Source organism: Mytilus californianus, unplaced genomic scaffold (assembly GCF_021869535.1).
Source record: "Mytilus californianus isolate M0D057914Y unplaced genomic scaffold, xbMytCali1.0.p SCAF_8, whole genome shotgun sequence".
In the NCBI taxonomy this organism is placed as follows: Eukaryota; Metazoa; Mollusca; class Bivalvia; order Mytilida; family Mytilidae; genus Mytilus; species Mytilus californianus.
The window spans coordinates 91,620,638-91,630,954 of NW_026262734.1; the positions used below are offsets into that span (position 1 = coordinate 91,620,638).

The window sequence follows — 10,317 nt, forward strand, 5'->3', positions numbered from 1 at the left end:
GCATAATTTTACACTATTAATCTATCACGTTGGTGAATCTTGCCGTAATGGAATTCCATATTTGTTAAATCGAATTAAAAAGAGGTGAAAGCTACTAAGGGAGATCCAAACTCAAAAGTCGAAAATAAATTGACAACGCCATGTGGCAAAACAGAAAAGACAAAAAGACAGACAACTGTATACAATTGTACAGCTCTAATTCAGTATGTAAATATTAATTGTCTTGACATTATGATAAAAAAAGAGGATAATTTAATAGTACAGTCAAAGGATATCAGCTACAATGATTTGTTTATAGTGGAGCAGGATATTGTCACCCTTCCAAGACAGGAATATGACAGTTGTTTTCCATTCACTTGATAAGTTTCAACTTTTAATTTTGCCATTTAATAAGGGACTTTCTGGTTTGAAGTTTTCTTAGAGTTCGGTATTTTCGTATTTCAATTCTTCCGGAGCACCTGAGACCAACACTAGTTTTGGTGGTGTGTGTGTTGCTTAGTCTTTCGTTTACTATGTAGCTTGAAACTTTTCATCTCATTCATAGAAGGTTAATAATGTTAAGTTCATACACATTTTGTAATACCTTTAGTAGGACATTCTATGTAAAGACATTTCGACATGAGACGACATCATTATCAAAAAAGCGAGAAAGACATTTCATAGCTCGCCCTCTTGTTTGTCTACGTTAACTTATAACCTTTAATTGTCCCTTAAGTAGTGTTTATGTAAAAAGGAGAGGTTTTAGTACAGAGAAGAAAAAGCTGCCTATAAATTGGTCATATTCGTATGTGCCTGTCCCAATTAGGGTAAATCCTAATTGGTTGTCTTTCTGCGTGTTTTATTAGTATTTCTCCTTTTAATCTGTTGTGCAGATTGTGAGTTCAAAATACAGTTTTCAAATTGTTTTTGCTAAATTAAAGACGAAAAAGTATTGAGTAGTGACACAAAAATGTAACATTCGTTTATGTACCCTATGGAAAAATACATGTTGTAATGAAGTCGCTAGTAAATAGGTACAACATTGAGGCTCAAATGTGAGCACTTTTGCCCTTCCATGTTCATTTAAAAGTTAAAATCACAGAAGCAATATTGGTTCCATTTCAAGAAGCTAACCACCGTTATGCAAATGACATAGTACACAGCGATCACTGAATATATTATGAGACTTATATACATGTTCAAACAATTAAAGATTTTTAATCATTGTTGACATGTGCTTGCCCATAACGTATTGTCTGGCATTTGTCTTTTATATAAATAGATAGATATTTGCTCAAATAATTTCAGATTCCATAAATGTGAGAAACCTCAAAGACGATCAGTGCATTTTTTTTCAAAATTGATTTCGTGTGGTACATCATTTCATGTCAGAGTATCTCATCAAAAGTTCCTCATTTATCGTTAGCAAATAACCACGCATAATTTTATCAGTCTATCCAAACACAACTTGTTGACTTCAATCTAATATCTTGCAAACATTTACGAGTTTATGTGTCACGTCTTCCAATACCTCTTACTGTATGTTTGAGGGAACTTTTCATCAAAAAGCATTACGATGCCTGTAAATAAAAAATTATACGCCATACATAATCAGCGTTATTTATTTGATAGCAAATTTTCTTTAAAATACAAGTCTTAATGATGGGATTAACGGTGCTCTCCATAAGTAAATATTGGTTAAGGTTTACATTTTTTAAAGAATTAGTTGCGACGTAAATTCAATATTTAATCTCGTGGTTTGTTATCACTGTTTAGGGTCAGCGATGGAACTTTTTTTCGGCTAAATATCATGGAAGTGTATTTCCGTCCAGATTGCCACTAAAATAATTCACGTCTTTCTCTTGATTTCATAATATATAATCGGATTCTTACATGAAAACAATATTATGCTGTCGCCATAGAAAGATTATTCTAGTTGTATAGTTTACATATATATGGACATATGTTTGACACAGGTATAAGAATAGCAAAGATCCTAAAATGGTTAACTTGGGGACTGCACATGTGACATTAAGCTGTTGAGATTCATTGTCATTAAGATTTACAGGCAGCGTTCATTATGAAAGGTACATTTCGAAGCATTTTACATATTTAAACATTAGATTTTCTTATAAACGTACTGTGGTAGTTTCCAAAGCAACGTATACATATGTTCAGAAGGAACGTATTTCCTATTTGTATGGACTCCTTCATATTTGATTATTCTATTTTTTTAGCGTAAAATACCTTTATATAGATTCTTCTTGTAATCTTTCTGTAGCTTCTTCTCCAACTTGCATGTGGTCATTATGATTGTTGTTTTGAAGTCCTGGAATATATTATTTAGAAATTGAAGATAATATTTTGAACAATTATGTGATATGTAAATCTTTTTAAAAAATCTTGTTTTGCATATTTGTGAACGTTATTTCGACATTTAGTTATTTGCGGGTGTCTGGTATAGGTTTTAGTAAGGACTGTAGATAGTCTGTATAATTTTACACGTATAAGCATGATAAGTGTCCCCTTTAGAATGTCATATACGTGATGAGATATTTAAAAAAAAATCTGTTCAGTTGTGCCGTTTATCTTTATTTCTAGTATTTGTTTCCTGAAATGACCCATGAAACTGTCTTTAATAAGTATCAAAGATATACATGCATGCTCATATGCTCGCATTCAAGAGCTTGCAGCTGCTTTTCAGACTTTATGAAATGTCACCTGTGTATGATCAGAAAGTTGATGAACCAGGGTAATGTCAAAGAACGTTTCTAAAAAGTTCATCGGAAGATACCAAGACCTTGTTGATAAATATTTCGTATCAACTTCACAAATAATACATGATGGTCTTGAAGTAAAGATTCTAGTAACTGACATTGCTTATCATCTTGATGACGTGTTATAGTGTTTTTTATTAGTCTTTGCATATTGTTAACCTTTACAGTTTAGTCCATTGTTGGTAATATCCTTTCCGCGTGGCTCAGTATTTCTACATCCCGCCATTGCGTTATTGTGTTATGGCAAATTTGTGTATACTTGTCTTTCATGTTTGCTTATGGGCTTTGTCTTTAGAGTGTTCATATAGCATTGTGATTTGCTGTGTTGACATAGTTAATTGTTTTATATAGTGATCAAGATGTGGACTGCTGTAGCCCATTTTAAACTGTTTGTTTTGCTCACACATTTTTGTCAACATAATGGAATTCTATGCGACTACATACAAGTGAGATGTTCATCTAGCTATAAAACCAGATTTAACCCACCATTTTCTACATAGGAAATGCCTTACAAGTCAGGAATATGACAGCTGTGGTCCATTTGTTTGATGTGTTTGAGCTTTTGATATTACCATTTGACTATTCGTTTTGACGTTTCATTTGAGTTCGGTTCTTTTATTCTTAATTTACTTTTATATATATATTAGTACCTTTGTCTATCTTTCAATTTCAATCTCAAGGAGCATAAAACCCACAAAAGAGCACATTTAGATAGCTAAATTAATTATTAGCATTAGCTTCACAGTTTTGTAAATTTCAGCATTCTGCAGCTACCTGAGTTCGTTCTTTCTATTCTTAATATTCAAAGCGGACATTTTGAATAGTTTTCATTAAATTTAAATTAGATAAGATCATAAGTATTAAACCATATATATATTATAACATCATACGGTGGAAAAGTTACTTTCAAAATTCTAAATGATGTCTCAAGTTATATTATTTCCAATTTCATAATAATTTCTTTTTCTAACATTCAACGATCCAAGGCATCGACCATGTTGTTATTAAAACATTACCAGTATCCAATTTATTACATCAGACGGGCGTTTTGACAATTTATCAAAATGGCGATATATGCATTATTCAATTTTATTCACCTAATGTTCTATAAAGTTGTATGCATGTGTGTTAAATTGAATCAATCTAGCTAGTACAAAAAATATTTTGGAACAAATGCAATTTGATAAAATTTGTCATAAATTTCACTCATTTTGTATAATCCAATTACAATTGTTTGGGTTTTATCAAATCTGTTTTTGTATGATGCAATTTGGGATTTCAAAACATGTCATTTAGCATACAAGATGATTTGCTTATTTGTTTCATTCTGACAGGATTGATGCACATTTGTGAGGACGTGAAAGTATGCATATCATTATTGTTTAAAACGAAAGACACTGTGTTGATTTTTCCGATGATTATATCCCTTAGATCACATTAGAACACATGTTTGTGTTGTTGAACAATTTACGGAATATATTTATCCATGTAAAAACCATTGTAAAACTATAACATGTATAAAGAATTAAATTTTAAAAAATTATGTATATCATTTAAAGTATATTTCATAATCAAAAACAAGGATATTGCACACTAAAATACGCTCATGGTTTTCCATGGAAAGACATTTCATTGTTCAATGATACTTTAAACTAGATCAATGACAAAACGTCTTAAGATTTCAAAGAAACGTTAAGTCGAATAGAAACTGACAATGTCACACTAAAAACGAGAAACAAGGAAAAGAGAAGCAAGGCCACAAACCACTACAAAGAAACCTAAAACGAGGAACACGAACTCCATCAAATCAAAGTGTCATCTTATAAGTGTTTGACAGGTAATTCCGGCTGTTGAAAAATTATCATTTATTTTACCTTTCTCTTCTGACCATACAAAATTAATAAGGAGACCACATATCACCCCAGCTAAACTGAACAATGTTGGTGCTGAAATGCAAAAACAAATGATATAATTGGCAGATTAATAATTAGAATATGTTATAGATAATGCATATTTTAAGATGTTTCTTGTCGTATAACATGCCGAGGGGTGTTAGGATTGATCAAATGAAAGATCTACCGTAGAGAGGTTTGTTATACGACAAAAAAAAACCTTTAAAATATGCATTGTCTGGCTTATATACCGCAAACAAATATTATTTTCTGCAAAGATTTGAATCCTATTTTACCGACCAAAGTGGAATATTATTTTCTGAGGCGTTTACATGTAGGTTTTAATACGTTCTACGGCTCAGTTATAATGGGAAATAAAAAAAAACTTACTTATTTATCTAGATTTGAACTTTAGAAATCATTATCAAGGCACAATAAAATATTACAGTAACTGCATGAAGCAAGACACAAATGAATATTTTTACCGCCCGATAACGGTGTATGAAAAAATATAATAAAATTGAGAATGGAATAAGTCAATTTGTAAGTAATTCACTGTACCGACTTAGTATACGAAAGGGCCGGTGGGGGATACTTTCTATTTTTTCATGAAATTTTTTCGCGGAAAAGCAGATTATTTTTTAATCAATGTTTTACGAATTGAATTATTCAGAATAATTTTCCTTTTAATGGCAATACATTTTTTTTAAACTGAGAATCAGGATTACAGTTTCTACTCCCCCACCCCATTATAAAGTACGTGGCTGTTATTGCATAGGAAATATAAATATTTGGTCATTTGATTTAATAAAAGGTATACATTAATGTAAAAAGTTAAGCACTGGCACGAAGAGAGCACGCAATTGTGATACATGTACAGGTAACAGGAAACACGAATATTGATACATGTAGGTCAAAGTATGAATTCAAATACAGTGTGGATCAATAATATTTTTGAAAATCCTACACACGAATGTGTTAAATCTGGCTTGTTTTAAAAGTGTTATGAAAAGTTTTGCATTGCAAAATTCATCTCACATCATGTGCCTTTATTGTAGTGATAAGTTAACAAAACTTCACATTATTTGTTCCGAAATACAAAACATGTGTCAAGGACAATTTATGGTACCGTGGATTCATGGTTATTCGTTGGATACGAAATTTCGTGGTTTTCGTGGGTACAAATAATGAAACACGAATGTAAATATTCAACGAACTACAAAAGTTTTCTCAGGTTGTATGCAGACTTTGTCAAAACCACGAAATCACATATCCACGAAAAGGCAAGTTTTCTGCAATCCACAAAAATTGGTATCCAGGTAAATAAATAAATCCACTGAATTTCAGTAAAAAAAACGAGGAAAAGGCTTGTTTCTGTCATAAACCTATCAAAGATGGAACTATAAAAAGTAAATACCCCGATTGGCAACAATAGACGATAACTATCAAACTTATTGAATGATAAAGTATATTAAAGTTTGCATTTAATTCAGGGAAAATAACGAATTTACAAAGATCATTATTTTTTGCCTAGAAGCATATTGTATTGAAACTTGGTATCGACCGGGTCGATTCTTTAAAAAAATGAACTATAGTTCTGAAAGAAAAATAACTCCGTACAGGTATATAAGGAATGAGAAACAACCAGTTAAATCATATATCAAAGGAATTCTAGTATTTTGGTATGGAAGATAACAACTACTCAGTCTGTTACCTCATGAAATGAACTGTTTTCTTTTGATATAATATGTAATTTCTAAATAAAGGACAGTAACTAACCCATATTTATCGTTTGAATTGCTTCAGTTAAAGGTTATGTTTTTTTTTTTAATTTTTAACAGTGGTGATGTCTCGCTATGTATGTTAGTACAAGGTACAGGTCATACAGTTTAAATGCAGTTTAATGTTATAGATGTTCCAAATCAACAAAAATCACATGATAGGAATACTCAGTTTTAATTTTAATTATCTTTAGTTTTAACCAGGTTCGTTGTCCATTTGTTCGTTCGATAGTCTCTTCCCTATTATTCAGTTTACAGACACATATAGTTTTTTGCAAATTAAACGAATCAAGGCCATTTCTTACAGGAGGCGTCATTCAGGCGATGAAAAGTTATAACATATCTCATGCATCTTAATCAGCACATCTTACAATTTTAAATCATGATTCAGTTAACTTAAAAGAAAGATTGCACACAAACTGTTTGCACCTTTCTTTTGATATTTTGAGGAATCTTCCTGCTTTTCCAAGACCTTGGAACTTGCTCATATTTCGGGAAAATGTACAAAACTCGATACAAATAAATGAAAAAAACTCGATACCAATTTGGTGTTATCATTTTATTCTGCGGTTTTACGAAGATCTTTAAAACTTCATAAAAAGATTAACTCCATTCTGATATTCATATTTCCCTTCATCAGGAATGTTCGAACCCAAATGTTTGAAAGCGAAGAAAATATGTCACTTGACACTTTATTGAACCAAAAGCTTAAAACAATCATGTTTTACATCAATATCAGTACCGAAACACTGTCTACCGAGCAGATGAAATACTCGTGTACTAGTAGATCTACAATTACACAATCGATCAAGTGTTAGAGAATGGAATTGTTCATTTAAAATTTGGTGCATCCTAAGCGTTTTTCTGGGTATACCTTCGCAAGGAATGATCAACACTGAAATTTGAAATCAAAAGTTGTTCATATTGCAAAAAATAGAACTGGAGTGGTTACACATGTTACAAGTAAGAAACTAAGGTTTCAACTACCTCAGGCAAAGTTGACTTTAGATGAATTTTGCTATTTATTTTAGGTATTTTTGTCATATACCTCTTCATCGGTTTCGGTACTTAAACATCTTCGGATTTCAAATGTTTGGCTTTGAGCGTTCCTGATGAAGGTAAATCCAGAAAAGCGCTTCGGACGCATAGAATTATTAAACGTGTTGTTTTCAATTTTTTACATCACTGGGTCAATACCTCTGCTGGTGGACTATCAGTTCCCGAGGGTATCATCAGCTCAGTAGTCAGTATTTAGGTACTGACATGATTTAACAAACTTTACTAAAATTGTCCGTTTATAAATTTTGAAATTAGTAAGAAACTAAGGTTTCAACTCCCTCAGGCAAAGTTGACTTTAGATGAATTTGGCTATTTATTTTAGGTTTTTTTGTCATATAGCTCTTCAACGGTTTCGGTACTTATACATCTTCGGATTTCAAATGTTTGGCTTTGAGCGTTCCTGATGAAGGTAAATCCAGAAAAGCGCTTCGGACGCACAGAATTATTAAACGTGTTGTTTTCAATTTTTTACATCACTGGGTCGATACCTCTGCTGGTGGATTATCAGTCCCCGAGGGTATCATCAGCTCAGTAGTCAGTATTTAGGTACTGACATGATTTAACAAACTTTACTAAAATTGTCCGTTTATAAATTTTGAAATTAGTAAGAAACTAAGGTTTCAACTCCGTCAGGCAAAAATGACTTTAGATGAATTTGGCTATTTATTTTAGGTATTTTTGTCATATAGCTCTTCAACGGTTTCGGTACTTATACATCTTCGGATTTCAAATGTTTGGCTTTGAGCGTTCCTGATGAAGGTAAATCCAGAAAAGCGCTTCGGACGCATAGAATTATTAAACGTGTTGTTTTCAATTTTTTACAATAAACTGTTATTAAAAGACTGAAAAACATAAACAAACTGAAATAAGGAGCCGTTATCTCGGGAGTTTGAAAGGGCTTACACATTCTGTGTAGCTTTCGGCAAACCGTTGTGTTGCCCGTTTTCGGTGTATTATTAAGGCTCTTTGGTTTAAAAGTTCCAGGAGAATGTTTACATTATGTGTAAAAATGTGTACATTTTCTATATTTCTGTGTATTTGTTTTGGCAAAAACCAAAGATGAAATTCTGTGGTAGAAATACAGAGGATATTTTGTTTTAAAGAAACTCAGTGCCTTTTCCTGCTATGCAAAGGGCTTATATTATATATATATTATTTCTCTAATTCTTCGTCAATTTATCCCTTTCTGCACCCATTGTATAAAAAAAATTTAATCAACGTGTGGTTCGTTTGATCTCAGTTCTTCATTGGTTAAAATCCGATTATGACGTAGAATTTTCTTGCTTTCCTCTGAATTTCTTATTGTGACGGCATGAAAAAAGGCGACCATGCCTGATGACGTCACATAGAAAGAACACATCTTTTTGCAGATCATTCAAAAAGAAGGAATAAGTTTGCCTGCATATTGTTTGAAAATCATTAGAGAAACAGATTCCACCACCAAATCTCGTATAATACGATATTTATCCACTCTCGACAGTTAAACTTTAAATATTTAAAACGCTCGGCGAGCCTCGCGTTTTAAATTTGAAATTTAACTGTCTCGAGTGGATAAATATCGTATCACACTCGATGCAGTTGTAGAATCTATATATATCTGTTGATATATTTATATGTTTCACAATAATTACCTTTACATCTAGTCTTTTCCATGAATCCAACTATAAACGGCATGATAAAGAAATATGAACTAATCAGTATTACTACAACTCTCCTGCATACTGAAATGAAATCCGTATAAATTAATACTGGTATCTGATAGATCTTTGATGTTATTATATAGCTTTCGGAAATATTTCAACAATGCTGCCTTTACTGTAATATTTACACATATTCATGATCGCAATGTACATCGATAGCAAAGATTTCTTTTCAAACGCTATAAATATTCTCTAATTATCAAACATAAATTAAAAGCATTAGAACACATTGGTGCGTCATTAACAAATTTCAGTTCAAAGGAGAATACCTAAGCTGAACTTTTTATATTGGAACAAATCATTTACATGTTGGATGTCAATGTCAAATGATCACATACATACTTGAAAATGATATCAAGAAATTATATTTTTCAGGATAAAATATGTCATATTTTATATAGGTTATCAAACAGAAACAGATAAATAAAAATAAATTCAGATTTTACCTACCAATAGTTGAAACTATCTGTTTTGTACCGATACAGGTGCACAATGATAATACAGATTTAGTCGCTTGTTCTGAAATGAGAAAAAATAAAAGGAGTTTCGAAATAGTTGTTAATTCAATGTTGAGGTTGAAAAAGGTGTATTATCATGTGACATTTCACTATGCATCTGCTTATTGACTTTTTGAACAATTGTAAAAAAAAATAACAAGGGGTAAACAAATAAAACATTATCTGGATATAGCAAAATTATCTGTATGATAAGACTTCAATTCAAGCAATTACGGGCTCGTAATGAATTCAACGATAATTACAGGTTAGAAGTATTAAACTGGTAATATCACACATGATTAAAACAAAAGATCAACACGATGCGCATTTAAGAAATAAGAAGAACGTAGAGTTAACGTATTTGTTGATAGCAATCAATGAACGAAAGTCAATTACGGATAATCAAATCCCATTAATCTATTAGGAAGATACCAATCAAGGTAGCAATCACACATTGAGAGAATCGGCTATACCAAAAAAGAGCGAACCCTGTTGCGTCTACATGGAAAGTCTGTTAAGTGAAACCATCGTCAATCTGTGCCAATTACGAAGAAAAGCAAAACAAATCTTATAATTTCTGTAGTATCCAAGTAAACTGTGATATATGAAATACAGCACTAACCGAATTGTAA

At 31.8% G+C, this 10,317-nt stretch overlaps 1 long non-coding RNA gene across 1 annotated transcript; it reads right to left on the reverse strand.

Annotated features, from left to right (window-relative positions):
* Positions 1-946: 946 nt before the first annotated feature.
* Positions 947-9,707, reverse strand: LOC127710843 (uncharacterized). Its single transcript, XR_007986355.1, has 5 exons — positions 9,639-9,707; positions 9,120-9,209; positions 4,631-4,702; positions 2,227-2,308; positions 947-1,559 (listed from the first exon to the last, which is right to left on the reverse strand). It is a non-coding gene; the product is annotated as an uncharacterized LOC127710843 (long non-coding RNA).
* Between the last annotated feature and the right edge of the window lie 610 nt (positions 9,708-10,317).